Source organism: Phyllobates terribilis, unplaced genomic scaffold (assembly GCF_046119375.1).
Source record: "Phyllobates terribilis strain yellow unplaced genomic scaffold, ASM4611937v1 Scaffold_710__1_contigs__length_769263, whole genome shotgun sequence".
NCBI lineage: Eukaryota > Metazoa > Chordata > Amphibia > Anura > Dendrobatidae > Phyllobates > Phyllobates terribilis.
The window spans coordinates 426,007-443,511 of record NW_027363470.1 but is presented as its reverse complement, the minus strand read 5'-3'; the positions used below and the strand labels follow the sequence as shown (position 1 = coordinate 443,511).

The following is a 17,505-nucleotide window of genomic DNA, read 5'->3' as shown; positions in this document are numbered from 1 at the left end:
GGAAACCCAGTTTTTGCCTCGGGCTCGGTGTCAACCTTCTGCCGGTCTCTTTTGGTTTTACCGATCATGCCCTTTTGTTCCTTTTCTGCCTTTCTTTTAGCCTCCCTGTTGTCTTGGTGCCAACTTTTCCTCACTGCTTGGGAGTTACCCTTCATTACCTCTGAGCTTTCCTCATCACTCGAATCGCCCTCTTTGCTCGCTGAGGCTCCAGGTTGTTGTTCCTCCTCCTGAGGGGTGGTCTGACCTGTTGGTTCATTTTCAGATGTCCTGGCCTTTTCCTTCCGTCTCTGTTCGGCCTCCCAGAACCTATGTGGGCATGAAAAATAAAAATGACCAGGTTTTTGGCAGAAATTACATTTTTTATCATGAGGACATTCTTTGGTGTCATGTTCTGTACTAGCACAGTTTCTACAGGTTGCCTCACAGTCATCCTTAAAATGGCCATATTTTCCACAGTTTCTACAAAAGGGTGGCATACCAGAAAAAAAGAAGTCTCCATTTGAGGAACCTATTTTAAAACGTGCAGGAGGGAGTTTCACACCGCCTGGGAAATTAGGGTCTCTTTCACATGTTACTAGAAATTTCCATTTGGACGTCCATATGTGAAACTCATTAAGTACTTTCCCTATACATTTTACACTTTTAAAGTACATTGAAAGAAAACATGTTAGTTCCACTGAAGTAACGAAAGGAGAAAATACTTTAAGGATTACCATTTTTACCTCATCCAGGACGTGCTCGATAACTTGTATTCCTTTTAGAATAGGATTGTTTTTTGCCTTTCTGGCTCTTACCAGGACATCCTGAAAAATGCCTTCCCCGGTGAAGGTGATGTCATAATCGCCACGCCTCGGATAATCCTGGATAGAGAGAATCTCGTTCTTCTGCACATGAAAGAGCCCTTCAAGCACGTCCTGGACTACGTACCGCAATTTCCTTTCATCACTTCCGCCCTCTGTGAAATGAATACGGATAGTGTTTTTAAGCCTCGCATAGTGAGGCACGAGGTTGGGGTCAACCTCCATGGTAACGCAACAAGAAAAAGCAAATCGCAAACCGCTTGCAATCTGCGCCTTTCAGAGTTCTGTAAACAGAAACACCTGAGAGGCTGGGGAGGATCGCAACCCGTTACCCTGGGACTAAGCCCTCTCCCAATAGCAGCAGGCAGGGGAGCCCACCGAAGTGGGTCACCCTGCAAGGCCGAGGAGAGGGGTACCCGAGTACCTTCTGGACCACAGTCGCCTGTACAAGACACTTGACGGCAGCCAAAAGGCCGAGAAGCGATAACCAGAATTGGTTTCGGCCTTCGTTGCCACCCTCTGATCCTGAAAAGTCCATTTGTGAAGATGGCCACCTGGACTCCCGTTAAGAAGACATGTTGTCAACCTCTAGATCCCTTACATGCCTGCACTTTTCGGCTTGCTGCTGCAGCAATCCACGCGTTTTAGATCTGCATGACTCCAACTATTTTAGCACAGCACCCTCACCCCCTGCTGTTCCCACCCGCCTCAACACCGGTGGAAGGGAGGAGAACCAATTAAGGGGGGGACGAGCAGCTGTCTACCCTTAGCAGGAGTGTTGCTGATTACTTACCTTTCCTGCTGCTGTTGGCTGTCCAGCAGCAGACTGAAGGTGGCTGCTGCCGTGCGCTGGTATATAAAGGCTCAGAGCCTATTTTGACACGCGCAGCCAGTGTTCCATTGCCACATTCCATCTACTGCAGGCAGGATACCTGGCTGGCTGAATGTCGCTGAGAAGCTCACAGAGACCGCCATAAGCAACAGTTTAAAAGAATGCCACAGACTAATCAACCAAACTTTTTGGGTTGGGTTATTTCTTATAGTCTGCAGGCATTAAATGAAAGAAGTCAGTGTTCCACCAGAGGGAGACAACGTTTCAGAAAAGGCATTGGAGCAAGCCAAAAAAGACATTTTAAGTGCAGCAGAGTAACCAGCGCACATACCTGTTAGCTCAGGTGAGTTTAAATGGCTGCTGTTGATAACAAGGGCATTTGCTAAATAGATGGTGTGTGTGCAACAATATACTGAAAGAACAATTATATTTTGCAGCTTATCTCACCACCTGTAATTAGTTAGGTGAAAGCTCCAAAATGCTTGCCTAATATGGCTGTTTATCCAAAAGTAAGGAGAGAGGGAGAGCTAGATAGATAGCATTGCATTACAGTACATGGCTATGCAATGCAGAGTTGCTGAAGTTGAACCAAAATTAGTTTGTCATCTGGCTTCTGCAACTTTTAACATGAAAAAAACAATGAGGAGAAGAAAAGCAAAGCCAAAAAGTCCATCCAAAAATCCGACAAACAAGCAAAAGCAACAAAAAGCATTGAATTCAATTCTTTCTGATTTTAGAAACTGCATTAAAGAATGAGTGCACTGGTCCTGGAAATGCTGCAATACCAGGTCAATGCGTGGAGTGGACAGAGCAAGCTCTTTTACCATCTCCCTGTTCTAAAAATCCATTTAATATATGGTCCCCAGATAGGGGACGTATCAGATATTAAACTGATAAGAACAGATACTACACTTGATCTTAGCCAAAAGGCCGAGAAGCGATAACCAGAATTGGTTTCGGCCTATGGTGCCACCCTCGGATCCTGAAAAGTCCATTTGTGGAGATGGCCACCTGGACTCCCGATAAGAAGACATGTTGTCAACCTCTAGATCCCTTACATGCCTGCACTTTTCGGCTTGCTGCTGCAGCAATCCACGCGTTTTAGATCTGCATGACTCCAACTATTTTAGCACAGCACCCTCACCCCCTGCTGTTCCCACCCGCCTCAACACCGGTGGAAGGGAGGAGAACCAATTAAGGGGGGGACGAGCAGCTGTCTACCCTTAGCAGGAGTATTGCTGATTACTTACCTTTCCTGCTGCTGCTGGCTGTCCAGCAGCAGACTGAAGGTGGCTGCTGCCGTGCGCTGGTATATAAAGGCTCAGAGCCTATTATGACATGCGCAGCCAGTGTTCCATTGCCACATTCCATCTACTGCAGGCAGGATACCTGGCTGGTTAAACGGCACTGAGAAGCTCACAGAGACCGCCATAAGCAACAGTTTAAAAGAATGCCACAGACTAATCAACCAAACTTTTTGGGTTGGGTTATTTTTTATAGTCTGCAGGCGTTAAATGAAAGAAGTCAGTGTTCCACCAGAGGGAGACAACGTTTCAGAAAAGGCATTGGAGCAAGCCAAAAAAGACATTTTAAGTGCAGCAGAGTAACCAGCGCACATACCTGTTAGCTCAGGTGAGTTTAAATGGCTGCTGTTGATAACAAGGGCATTTGCTAAATAGATGGTGTGTGTGCAACAATATACTGAAAGAACAATTATATTGTGCAGCTTATCTCACCACCTGTAATTAGTTAGGTGAAAGCTCCAAAATGCTTGCCTAATATGGCTGTTTATCCAAAAGGAAGTAAAGAGGGAGAGCTAGATAGATAGCATTGCATTACAGTACATGGCTATGCAATGCAGAGTTGCTGAAGTTGAACCAAAATGAGTTTGTCATCTGGCTTCTGCAACTTTTAACATGAAAAATACAATGAGGAGAAGAAAAGCAAAGCCAAAAAGTCCATCCAAAAATCCGACAAACAAGCAAAAGCAACAAAAAGCATTGAATTCAATTCTTTCTGATTTTAGAAACTGCATTAAAGAATGAGTGCACTGGTCCTGGAAATGCTGCAATACCAGGTCAATGCGTGGAGTGGACAGAGCAAGCTCTTTTACCACCTCCCTGTTCTAAAAATCCATTTAATATATGGTCCCCAGATAGGGGACGTATCAGATATTAAACTGATAAGAACAGATACTACACTTGATCTTAGCCAAAAGGCCGAGAAGCGATAACCAGAATTGGTTTCGGCCTACGGTGCCACCCTCGGATCCTGAAAAGTCCATTTGTGGAGATGGCCACCTGGACTCCCGTTAAGAAGACATGTTGTCAACCTCTAGATCCCTTACATGCCTGCACTTTTCGGCCTGCTGCTGCAGCAATCCACGCGTTTTAGATCTGCATGACTCCAACTATTTTAGCACAGCACCCTCACCCCCTGCTGTTCCCACCCACCTCAACACCGGTGGAAGGGAGGAGAACCAATTAAGGGGGGGACGAGCAGCTGTCTACCCTTAGCAAGAGTGTTGCTGATTACTTAACTGTCCTGCTGCTGCTGGCTGTCCAGCAGCAGACTGAAGGTGGCTGCTGCCGTGCGCTGGTATATAAAGGCTCAGAGCCTATTATGACACGCGCAGCCAGTGTTCCATTGCCACATTCCATCTACTGCAGGCAGGATACCTGGCTGGTTGAACGGCACTGAGAAGCTCACAGAGACCGCCATAAGCAACAGTTTAAAAGAATGCCACAGACTAATCAACCAAACTTTTTGGGTTGGGTTATTTTTTATAGTCTGCAGGCGTTAAATGAAAGAAGTCAGTGTTCCACCAGAGGGAGACAACGTTTCAGAAAAGGCATTGGAGCAAGCCAAAAAAGACATTTTAAGTGCAGCAGAGTAACCAGCGCACATACCTGTTAGCTCAGGTGAGTTTAAATGGCTGCTGTTGATAACAAGGGCATTTGCTAAATAGATGGTGTGTGTGCAACAATATACTGAAAGAACAATTATATTGTGCAGCTTATCTCACCACCTGTAATTAGTTAGGTGAAAGCTCCAAAATGCTTGCCTAATATGGCTGTTTATCCAAAAGGAAGTAAAGAGGGAGAGCTAGATAGATAGCATTGCATTACAGTACATGGCTATGCAATGCAGAGTTGCTGAAGTTGAACCAAAATGAGTTTGTCATCTGGCTTCTGCAACTTTTAACATGAAAAATACAATGAGGAGAAGAAAAGCAAAGCCAAAAAGTCCATCCAAAAATCCGACAAACAAGCAAAAGCAACAAAAAGCATTGAATTCAATTCTTTCTGATTTTAGAAACTGCATTAAAGAATGAGTGCACTGGTCCTGGAAATGCTGCAATACCAGGTCAATGCGTGGAGTGGACAGAGCAAGCTCTTTTACCACCTCCCTGTTCTAAAAATCCATTTAATATATGGTCCCCAGATAGGGGACGTATCAGATATTAAACTGATAAGAACAGATACTACACTTGATCTTAGCCAAAAGGCCGAGAAACGATAACCAGAATTGGTTTCGGCCTACGGTGCCACCCTCGGATCCTGAAAAGTCCATTTGTGGAGATGGCCACCTGGACTCCCGTTAAGAAGACATGTTGTCAACCTCTAGATCCCTTACATGCCTGCACTTTTCGGCTTGCTGCTGCAGCAATCCACGCGTTTTAGATCTGCATGACTCCAACTATTTTAGCACAGCACCCTCACCCCCTGCTGTTCCCACCCGCCTCAACACCGGTGGAAGGGAGGAGAACCAATTAAGGGGGGGGCGAGCAGCTGTCTACCCTTAGCAGGAGTGTTGCTGATTACTTACCTTTCCTGCTGCTGCTGGCTGTCCAGCAGCAGACTGAAGGTGGCTGCTGCCGTGCGCTGGTATATAAAGGCTCAGAGCCTATTATGACACGCGCAGCCAGCGTTCCATTGCCACATTCCATCTACTGCAGGCAGGATACCTGGCTGGTTGAACGGCACTGAGAAGCTCACAGAGACCGCCATAAGCAACAGTTTAAAAGAATGCCACAGACTAATCAACCAAACTTTTTGGGTTGGGTTATTTTTTATAGTCTGCAGGCGTTAAATGAAAGAAGTCAGTGTTCCACCAGAGGGAGACAACGTTTCAGACAAGGCATTGGAGCAAGCCAAAAAGGACATTTTAAGTGCAGCAGAGTAACCAGCGCACATACCTGTTAGCTCAGGTGAGTTTAAATGGCTGCTGTTGATAACAAGGGCATTTGCTAAATAGATGGTGTGTGTGCAACAATATACTGAAAGAACAATTATATTGTGCAGCTTATCTCACCACCTGTAATTAGTTAGGTGAAAGCTCCAAAATGCTTGCCTAATATGGCTGTTTATCCAAAAGGAAGTAAAGAGGGAGAGCTAGATAGATAGCATTGCATTACAGTACATGGCTATGCAATGCAGAGTTGCTGAAGTTGAACCAAAATGAGTTTGTCATCTGGCTTCTGCAACTTTTAACATGAAAAATACAATGAGGAGAAGAAAAGCAAAGCCAAAAGGTCCATCCAAAAATCCGACAAACAAGCAAAAGCAGCAAAAAGCATTGAATTCAATTCTTTCTGATTTTAGAAACTGCATTAAAGAATGAGTGCACTGGTCCTGGAAATGCTGCAATACCAGGTCAATGCGTGGAGTGGACAGAGCAAGCTCTTTTACCATCTCCCTGTTCTAAAAATCCATTTCATATATGGTCCCCAGATAGGGGACGTATCAGATATTAAACTGATAAGAACAGATTTTTTTTTTAATTTGGCTATCCCCTCACAGGGATAAAACCAGTTTTATTTAAAAATTACACAGATGTACAGAAATAAAAGCAACATTTTACATCATTACAAATTTTTATACATTGTCTCGAAACATACGAGACTTAAAAACATAAATTATTCAAATAGGATAAAAATTTGCATATATTCAAATTAATAAAATGTTACAAAAATTCAAAATGTGTTCCATACATTGACATCCCATTTTAGGGAGATATTTGGATTATTTTTTTTATCTAATAAAAAATATACATACATTTCACTTAAACAAAAACTAAAAACATCATTTAAAGACAATTCATCATGATTAAAAATTAAAATATTTCAGGCTTTCCAGAGAGCTATTTTGGCGCAATTTATTGTCTTCCATGCCATAATTTTTTGGTCTTTTGTTGGGCATTCCATAAGTCCATAAAGTATTGTGGCGTAGTTAAAGTCTTTGAGGTCTGCCACTTTTTCCATCAGAGGGAGCAATTTTCTCCAGAACGCTTTTGCAAAAGGACAAGTCCATAGTAGATGTTTCACTGATTCCTCCTCTTGACATCCGCTTCTTGGGCAAATGGCAGACCTCACGAGTCCTCTTCTATGTTGGAATGCCCAGCACGGAAGACATTGGTGTGCGCAGCTCCAAGCCAAATCTTTCTGTATATTAAAAAGATATTTTGCATTAATGACTTTCCATATATTCAATATTTGTTCATCATCATAGCGCTCAATGTTACATAACTCTTCATTTTTACAAAGACTTTTAATTAATTTCTTACTATTTTGTAGATCTCCCGCTTCTTTACCCCCTAAATTAAAATGAATCACTATTTTTTCTAAAATTAAATAATGCGTTGGTAGTTTAAAAGCATATGGAGATGATAAAACCGTTTCAAATCACCCAAACTTTCTCATAAAAAAAACAGTGTTATAACGCATAACAAAGGACCAATAGTGATTTTTAAAAAGGGCATTAAAACAGAAGCAAAAAAATTTAATTAAAAGGAATCTACTAAAATCTGGAAAGTCTTTCCCACCTTTGAGCTTTGGTTTTGTTACAATTTCTCTTTTTAATTTCTCCATCTTAGAACTCCAGAAAAAAGTAAAACATGCTTTAGTGATCTTTTTTAAAATATTTACAGGGGGAGGGAAAACCAAACTCAAATACAATAAAAGAGGCAAAATGACCATTTTTATAATTAATACTTTACCCTCCATCGTTAATTTTCTCATATTCCACATACATATTTTCGTATTCACTTTCTGAGCTACCGCCTCCCAGTTATTTAGACCATTATTGGATTCACAGAAAGAAATACCTAAAATATTAATAGATTCAGTTATTGGAATAAAAACATTGTGTAAAATCATCTCCCCAATATTTAAAATACTACTCTTATTAAAATTAACCTTAAAACCAGAAGCTGTACAAAAGGATTGGATCTGTTTGAGTGAGTTTTGTAGTGATGGTGCATCTCGGCAAAGGACCGCCACATCGTCCATGTAACCCACCACTTTTGCTTCTGTTCCTTTGCTTCCAGGTAGAGGGATACCACATATTTGTCTATCTCTACGGATTGCACATAAAAGTGGCTCAAGAGCACAAATAAAAAGTAGTGGGGACAGGGGGCACCCCTGTTTTACCCCTGATTTTAAAAAAACATCTTGTGTCTTAAAACCATTTACTAAAATCTTACTTGTGCAGTCCTTATAAAACGCTTTAAGAGATAATAAAAACCTTTCTGGTATGCCCATTTTTTCTAAAACCTTAAAAAGATAAAAATGAGAAATCTGATCAAAAGCTTTTTCGAAGTCAATTGATCAAATTGCCATCTTCCCTTTTCTGTTTTTAATGTCTTCAATACAGTCTTTAACAAGGTTTAGATTGTCCCAGATACTGCGCTCAGGCACACCACATACTTGGTTTGAGTGGATTATTTTTCCTATAATTTTTTTAAGGCGGTTTGCACAAATTTTTGCCATTATTTTATAGTCACAGTTTAGTAGGGTTATAGGTCTCCAGTTTTTTAAGTCTGTCTTATCACCTTTCTTATATAATAATGAGACCTCCCCTTTTTTCCAGGATTTTAATAAAACCTTATCATTAAAAACTTCAGTAAAAACATAAAACAGATCCTCTTTTAAAATATCATAAAATTTTACATAAAACTCTATAGGAATACCGTCTGATCCAGGGACTTTTCCAATTTTAAAACTTTTTATGGTTTGTAAAATTTCTTCTTCTGTTATGTTTTGTGATAAAAACTCTTGGGAGGCGGTATCTAAAACAGATGTTATTTCTTCTAGAGAATTTTGCATTATATTTTCATCTATTGTTTTATCATTAAAAAGATTAAAATAGTAACCATGTACCTTTTCCAAAATTTTTCCCATATTTTTCTCTCCATCTATATCTTCAATTACTGTTTTTTTCTCTCTAATTTTTTTAAAAAAATATCTAGAACATTTTTCGTCTTCCTCCACGTGTTTTATTCTGGAGCGGAAAATGAGCTCTTTCCCTTTTTGTTCTAGTGATTTTGTTATTTCTTCTTTCAGTATTTTAATATCTTTTTCTACTTCTAGACCATTTTCTCTAAGTTTATATAAGGTCTGTAACCTGGTATTTAAATTATTATATAATTCTAGCTTTTCTTTTGCTTTATATATGCTTTTCTTAATAAAAAAATCTTTTATTTTTTTTTTCATTTTATCCCACCAGGCACTTATAGGGACATTTACATCTTTCTTCCTCCTGCAGTTTTTATAAAATTCAATAAAATCCGATAAAATCTTAGAATCATTTAAAAGGGATACATTCATTTTCCAAGTTTTTTTCCCACATTTTTTATTAGCATTAATTTTTACACTAAAAGATAAAAATTTATGATCTGAGAAGATATTATCGTGGGTTTCACATTTATCAGGTAAAATTTGTTCTGAACCAAATATAAAATCTATTCTTGAACTGCAATTTAAATTGCTCCAGGTAAAGCCGGCTTCTACTGAACTAGTCTTGTTGCATTCTTTATAAATATCAACAAGTCTAAAATCACTTAAAATATTACTTAACATACCGGAAGTTTTGTCATAGTTTCTACTTACGGCTGTAGAGCGCCGACTTTCACCCTTTAAAATACAATTAAAATCACCTGCCAAGATAAAAGGTTCAGAGGTATTAATAAATAATGGTAAAATCTCTAACATGTCAGCTCTTTCATTTTTATCTGGGGACCCATAAAAATTTAAAAATTGCCATTTTACACCATTAATAAAAGCTTTAACTAATAACATACGACCTGGTAAAATCTCTTGGATAAAATCAATTTGAACGTTTCCCTTAAAAAGTATAGCTATCCCTGCTGATCCGGTAACATTTGACCCGGACCACACTGATGGGCCACATTTCCAATCCTCTTTGTATTTTTTGTAGGATACTGTGTGAGGGATATTGCATTCCTGTAAAAAGAAGACGGAAGCCGTAAGACAAGTTAAAAAATTAAATAATGTTACTCTTCTGGTTTTTGATTTTAGACCCCTCACATTGAGGGAAATGCCCTTAAGTTCTGCCATTGGAGGAAAGTAAAAAAATTATATAAAACAGAAATCCGGAACTTACTTCCTATCCGCTGAACCGGCCAGACCACTTACGCTCGAGCTACTTCCCTCGTCCGAATTTATCGTAAGTAAGGACTCCATGGAGGAGGAACTTGACTCACCAAGACAATGACCCAACGCTACATGTGAGTAGCTTGGGAGACAACTAAGAGGAACAGCACCCTGGGTCTCCATGGGCTGGCCATTCAGATCCTTATCAGGTGGGTCCCCAGGTGGCTCCCCTGCACCCAGGGGAGGCCGACACACAGGGGAAGGTTGTGTACAAGGCAATGTACCCGAGCTCATGGAGCTGGCAAGGTCCGGCTGCCCACCGGGGTCAGCAGGGTCCGGGACCTTTGGGGGACCAACGTCCACCTCCCCACCAGGAGATGTGTCCATCTGATCCCCATCAGCCGCTCCATTCGAACCATCTTTCTTCCCTCTTTTCTTTTTATGGGGACCCACCGTAGTCCAGTTAGCCTCAGACTCAGGCCCAGGAAACCCAGTTTTTGCCTCGGGCTCGGTGTCAACCTTCTGCCGGTCTCTTTTGGTTTTACCGATCATGCCCTTTTGTTCCTTTTCCGCCTTTCTTTTAGCCTCCCTGTTGTCTTGGTGCCAACTTTTCCTCACTGCTTGGGAGTTACCCTTCATTACCTCTGAGCTTTCCTCATCACTCGAATCGCCCTCTTTGCTCGCTGAGGCTCCAGGTTGTTGTTCCTCCTCCTGAGGGGTGGTCTGACCTGTTGGTTCATTTTCGGATGTCCTGGCCTTTTCCTTCCGTCTCTGTTCGGCCTCCCAGAACCTATGTGGGCATGAAAAATAAAAATGACCAGGTTTTTGGCAGAAATTACATTTTTTATCATGAGGACATTCTTTGGTGTCATGTTCTGTACTAGCACAGTTTCTACAGGTTGCCTCACAGTCATCCTTAAAATGGCCATATTTTCCACAGTTTCTACAAAAGGGTGGCATACCAGAAAAAAAGAAGTCTCCATTTGAGGAACCTATTTTAAAACGTGCAGGAGGGAGTTTCACACCGCCTGGGAAATTAGGGTCTCTTTCACATGTTACTAGAAATTTCCATTTGGACGTCCATATGTGAAACTCATTAAGTACTTTCCCTATACATTTTACACTTTTAAAGTACATTGCAAGAAAACATGTTAGTTCCACTGAAGTAACGAAAGGAGAAAATACTTTAAGGATTACCATTTTTACCTCATCCAGGACGTGCTCGATAACTAGTATTCCTTTTAGAATAGGATTGTTTTTTGCCTTTCTGGCTCTTACCAGGACATCCTGAAAAATGCCTTCCCCGGTGAAGGTGATGTCATAATCGCCACGCCTCGGATAATCCTGGATAGAGAGAATCTCGTTCTTCTGCACATGAAAGAGCCCTTCAAGCACGTCCTGGACTACGTACCGCAATTTCCTTTCATCACTTCCGCCCTCTGTGAAATGAATACGGATAGTGTTTTTAAGCCTCGCATAGTGAGGCACGAGGTTGGGGTCAACCTCCATGGTAGCGCAACAAGAAAAAGCAAATCGCAAACCGCTTGCAATCTGCGCCTTTCAGAGTTCTGTAAACAAAAACACCTGAGAGGCTGGGGGGGATCGCAACCCGTTACCCTGGGACTAAGCCCTCTCCCAATAGCAGCAGGCAGGGGAGCCCACCGAAGTGGGTCACCCTGCAAGGCCGAGGAGAGGGGTACCCGAGTACCTTCTGGACCACAGTCGCCTGTACAAGACACTTGACCGCAGCCAAAAGGCCGAGAAGCGATAACCAGAATTGGTTTCAAACTACGGAGCCACCCAAGGATCCTGAAAAGTCCATTTGTGGAGATGAGCTCCTGGACTCCCGTTAAGAAGACATGTTGTCAACCTCTAGATCCCTTACATGCCTGCACTTTTCGGCTTGCTGCTGCTGCAATCCACGCGTTTTAGATCTGCATAACTCCACCTCTTTAAACACAGCACCTTCACCCCTGCTGTTCCCACCCGCCTCAACACCGTTGGAAGGGAGGAGAACCAATTAAGGCGGGGGGTGGGGTGGAACGAGCAGCTGTCTACCCTTAGCAGGAGGGCTCCTGATTACATACCTCTCCTGCTGCTGCTGCTGCTGGCTGTCCAGCAGCAGACTGAAGGTGGCTGCTGCTGTGCACAGGTATATAAAGGCTCAGAGCCTATTATGACACGCGCAACCAGCGTTCCATTGCCACATTCCATCTACTGCAGGCAGGATACCTGGCTGGCTGAATGTCGCTGAGAAGCTCACAGAGACCGCCATAAGCAACAGTTTAACAGAATGCCACAGACTAATCAACCAAACTTTTTGGGTTGGGTTCTCTTTTATAGTCTGCAGGCATTAAATGAAAGAAGTCAGTGTTCCAGCAGAGGGAGACAACGTTTCAGAAAAGGCATTGTAGCAAACCAAAAAAGAAATTTTAAGCGCAGCAGAGTAACCAGCGCACATACCTGTTAGCTCAGGTGAGTTTAAAAGGCTGCTGTTGATAACAAGGGCATTTGCTAAATAGATGGTGTGTGTGCAACAATATACTGAAAGGTCAATTATATTGTGCAGCTTATCTCACCACCTGTAGTTATTTAGGTGAAAGCTCCAAAATGCTTGCCTAATATGTCTGTTTATCCAAAAGGAAGTAAAAAGGGAGAGCTAGAAAGATAGCATTGCATCACATTACATGGCAATGCAATGCACAGTTGCTGAAGTTGAACCAAAATGAGCTTGTAATCTGGCTTCTGCAACTTTGAACATGAAAAATCCAATGAGGAGAAGAAAAGCAAAGCCAAAGAGTCCATCCCAAAATCCGACAAACAAGCAAAATGAACAAAAAACATTGAATTCAATTCTTTCTGATTTTAGAAACTGCATTAAAGAAGGGGTGCACCGGTCCTGGAGATACTGCAATACCAGGTCAATGCGTGGAGTGGACAGAGCAAGCTCTTTTTCCATCTCCCTGTTCTAAAAATCCATTTAATATATGGTCCCCAGATAGGGGACGTATCAGATATTAAACTGATAAGAACAGATACTACACTTGATCTTAGCCAAAAGGCCGAGAAGCGATAACCAGAATTGGTTTCAAACTACGGAGCCACCCAAGGATCCTGAAAAGTCCATTTGTGGAGATGAGCTCCTGGACTCCCGTTAAGAAGACATGTTGTCAACCTCTAGATCCCTTACATGCCTGCACTTTTCGGCTTGCTGCTGCTGCAATCCACGCGTTTTAGATCTGCATGACTCCACCTCTTTAAACACAGCACCTTCACCCCCTGCTGTTCCCACCCGCCTCAACACCGTTGGAAGGGAGGAGAACCAATTAAGGCGGGGGGTGGGGTGGAACGAGCAGCTGTCTACCCTTAGCAGGAGGGCTCCTGATTACATACCTCTCCTGCTGCTGCTGCTGCTGGCTGTCCAGCAGCAGACTGAAGGTGGCTGCTGCTGTGCACAGGTATATAAAGGCTCAGAGCCTATTATGACACGCGCAGCCAGCGTTCCATTGCCACATTCCATCTACTGCAGGCAGGATACCTGGCTGGCTGAATGTCGCTGAGAAGCTCACAGAGACCGCCATAAGCAACAGTTTAACAGAATGCCACAGACTAATCAACCAAACTTTTTGGGTTGGGTTCTCTTTTATAGTCTGCAGGCATTAAATGAAAGAAGTCAGTGTTCCAGCAGAGGGAGACAACGTTTCAGAAAAGGCATTGTAGCAAACCAAAAAAGAAATTTTAAGCGCAGCAGAGTAACCAGCGCACATACCTGTTAGCTCAGGTGAGTTTAAAAGGCTGCTGTTGATAACAAGGGCATTTGCTAAATAGATGGTGTGTGTGCAACAATATACTGAAAGGTCAATTATATTGTGCAGCTTATCTCACCACCTGTAGTTATTTAGGTGAAAGCTCCAAAATGCTTGCCTAATATGTCTGTTTATCCAAAAGGAAGTAAAAAGGGAGAGCTAGAAAGATAGCATTGCATCACATTACATGGCAATGCAATGCACAGTTGCTGAAGTTGAACCAAAATGAGCTTGTAATCTGGCTTCTGCAACTTTGAACATGAAAAATCCAATGAGGAGAAGAAAAGCAAAGCCAAAGAGTCCATCCCAAAATCCGACAAACAAGCAAAATGAACAAAAAACATTGAATTCAATTCTTTCTGATTTTAGAAACTGCATTAAAGAAGGGGTGCACCGGTCCTGGAGATACTGCAATACCAGGTCAATGCGTGGAGTGGACAGAGCAAGCTCTTTTTCCATCTCCCTGTTCTAAAAATCCATTTAATATATGGTCCCCAGATAGGGGACGTATCAGATATTAAACTGATAAGAACAGATTTTTTTTTTTTTTTTTTTTTTTCTTTTTTTTTAACCAAATCAGATAGGCCGGAGCATAAGCTCAATCAAATCGACTTACAAAAGCCTTTCATTGACACTTAGCCTTTCATCACACTTGGTATATAATCAAAAATAAAACCAAACCTTATCATCAGGTACATTATACACTACTAATTAAACTTTACCAAAAACCTCCACTTTTTAAACTTCCAGATCCCTTCAGCATCTATAATACTTCCACGTTCCTGATCCCAGAGGTATATTACATACATACGTGACAGAATCAATCTCAAACATTCATTAAATGACATTTTCTTCCTTTTAAAAACTAACAAATTCCTCGCATCCCACAAACTTTCAATTACACACACCACCAACAACCATAAAATCCTATCCTTAATTCTACTACATGCACCCATCCCAAACATAGCAAGTTTCCAATTAACATACTTTACACCCACCAATTCCTTGCAAAGTCCCCCTATACCCTTCCATACATCATATGCAAAATCACAATCCCATACCATATGTCTAACATGCTCTCTCAAACCACATCCATCCCTCGGGCATACCTCAGATTTAACTAAATCCCTCTTCTTTTGCACATCTCTAACAGGCAAAATGTCATGCAATATCATCCAAGCGATATCTCTCTGTCTGTTAGTCACACCATCTATACTTAATTTTCTCCACATCTCGGTTACTTCCTCCCCTCTCAACCCATTGATATTACATACCACTTCACGCTCACGCACCATCCTAATGACTTTCTTCTTTTGCCTAAAATCACTCATGTTAACGGACAACAAATCATACTTCCTTACAAATTTCTCAACACAACCATACCATACAGGACACTTAAAAGCAACAGGCACTCTAGCATCCCTTTTGACCCACTTTAAGCCATAAAGCATCCATCCAGCCGAATACTTCATCATATAAGCACACTTATTACTTTTCCCTAGAACCACCACCACCATTTTCACGTAACTAATCCCTAAAAAGAAATCAATATTTGGAAAATCCAAACCACCATTTACACATAACTTATAGACATATTCCCGTTTCAATTTCTCCATGCGACTTCCCCAAAGAAAATTAAAGATGAATTTCTCAGTTTTCCTAATTTTCTTAAAAGCAGCAGGATATACATTCGCAACAAACAACAAAATAGGCAAAATAACCGCCTTAATAATCAGAACTTTCCCAGTCAGAGTTAATTCTCTCATTCGCCAAAAATTCAACTTGCGCACCACTCTCACCCCACAATCTTCCCAACTCTCATTTCCTTTCAAATCATCATTAAACTTAATCCCAAGCACCTTTATTGCACCATCCTCACACCTCACACCATCCATCCGTACATTCCTCTCACCAAAACATTTAAAGGAACTCTTAGTCCAATTGACCTTAAAAGCTGAGACACTACAAAACAAACTTAATATCAACCTTGCCCTACTCATCGCAGCCATATTCCCACTCACAATCACTACATCATCCATGTAACCTAGAATTCTCACATCCTTTCCATTACTCCCAGGAATCATCACACCTCTCATAACCTTATCCTTCCTAACCATACACATCAACACTTCAATCACACTAATAAACAAAAAAGGGGACATAGGGCACCCCTGACGCACTCCTGATTTAATTCTCACTTTCTCACTCAACCACCCATTCACCAAAAATTCACTTGAAACATTACAATACAAACTCCTAACACAGTTTACAAAATTCCTGGAATAACCCATCTTAGACAAAACCTTAAACATAAAGCTATGTGACACACGGTCAAAAGCTTTTTCAAAATCAACCGAAAACAACAAACATTTCTGCTTACGACTCATACAATCCCCAATCACATCACGCAACAACACCAAATTTTCAGTCATACTTCTCCCAGGCACTGCACACACTTGATCTTCATCCACCACACCGCCAATCACTTCCCGCATCCGGCTAGCCAACAATTTACTAAACACCTTATAGTCTGCATTCAAAAGGGTGATTGGCCTCCAATTCCCCAAATCCTTTTAATCACCTTTCTTATGAACCAAAACCACCACCCCATCTCTCATAGATTCACTCAACATATTCTCCGTGAACATATACTGGCACACCTCCAATAAGTCATTTCCCATCGTGTCCCATTCCTTAACATATAACTCCACGGGCAGTCCATCCTTCCCAGGTGTTTTATTCTTACTCGCAGACATCACCACTTTTTTAACTTCATCCAACACAATTACATCATCCAATATTTCACGTTCATCCTCACCCAAGCAACCTTCTAAACACCCCAAAGCATCAGTCAACATCCTATCATCAACCCATTTTTCCCCATACAACTCCTTATAAAACAACACCACCTCCTGCATCACATCCTTCCCACTCACACACACCCCATCACCATTCACCACCTCATCCATATCTACTTTCTTCCCAAAAACTTTTTTGAAAAAAAACCTTGTGCATTTCTCATTTTTCTCCAAATGTTCAATCTTAGAACGGTAAATAATTTCTTTCCCTTTACCCTCAATATATTTCTTAATCTCTTCTTTCACTTGACACATCAAAACATCCACATCCACTCCAATCATCCTTAACTTCCTCAGCCACTCCAGTCTAGAGCTTAAATCATTAAATTTTGCTCTATTCATTGCTGCTTTCCTCCTGCCCCTTTTTCTAAAGAAAAAAACAATCTCACTCTTCATCCAGTCCCACCACTCAAGCACATTCCTGAAATCACTTTTTTTATCCCTCCACCTAACATACATTCGCCTAAAATCACGCATGATCCTATTATCTTCCAGCAAACGCACATTAAGTTTCCACACGCCACCACCATATACAAAGGAAATCTTACCTTCTAGACGTGCCCTCAAACACACATGGTCAGAGAAGGGAACATCTTCCTGCTGGAAATTCCTACAAATAACATTTTGTGAAGAAAAGAAGATACGGTCTATTCTAGACTCTATGCCTCCCCTGTCGGCCTTATAGGTCGCAGGAGGTGGATTACCTAAAAAAACTTCCGCAGCATCCTGTAAGGAAAAATCCGCCACAAGACTCTTGAGTCTTTTACCTGTAACATCCATCTTATCCCCCTCCGTCACACAATTGAAATCTCCAACA

The 17,505-nt window shown here is 41.5% G+C and overlaps 6 non-coding genes across 6 annotated transcripts; all 6 read right to left on the bottom strand.

Annotated features, from left to right (window-relative positions):
- Window positions 1-2,383: 2,383 nt before the first annotated feature.
- LOC141236637 (U2 spliceosomal RNA) lies at window positions 2,384-2,574 on the bottom strand. Its single transcript, XR_012302289.1, has one exon. It is a non-coding gene; the product is annotated as a U2 spliceosomal RNA (small nuclear RNA).
- A 1,098-nt stretch (window positions 2,575-3,672) lies between these two features.
- On the bottom strand, window positions 3,673-3,863 carry LOC141236651 (U2 spliceosomal RNA). The gene has a single exon (XR_012302302.1). It is a non-coding gene; the product is annotated as a U2 spliceosomal RNA (small nuclear RNA).
- Window positions 3,864-4,961: 1,098 nt separating this feature from the next.
- Window positions 4,962-5,152, bottom strand: LOC141236666 (U2 spliceosomal RNA). The gene has a single exon (XR_012302317.1). It is a non-coding gene; the product is annotated as a U2 spliceosomal RNA (small nuclear RNA).
- A 1,098-nt stretch (window positions 5,153-6,250) lies between these two features.
- LOC141236745 (U2 spliceosomal RNA) lies at window positions 6,251-6,438 on the bottom strand. Its single transcript, XR_012302387.1, has one exon. It is a non-coding gene; the product is annotated as a U2 spliceosomal RNA (small nuclear RNA).
- A 6,469-nt stretch (window positions 6,439-12,907) lies between these two features.
- On the bottom strand, window positions 12,908-13,098 carry LOC141236501 (U2 spliceosomal RNA). Its single transcript, XR_012302153.1, has one exon. It is a non-coding gene; the product is annotated as a U2 spliceosomal RNA (small nuclear RNA).
- A 1,115-nt stretch (window positions 13,099-14,213) lies between these two features.
- Window positions 14,214-14,412, bottom strand: LOC141236749 (U2 spliceosomal RNA). The gene has a single exon (XR_012302390.1). It is a non-coding gene; the product is annotated as a U2 spliceosomal RNA (small nuclear RNA).
- Window positions 14,413-17,505: the final 3,093 nt, after the last annotated feature.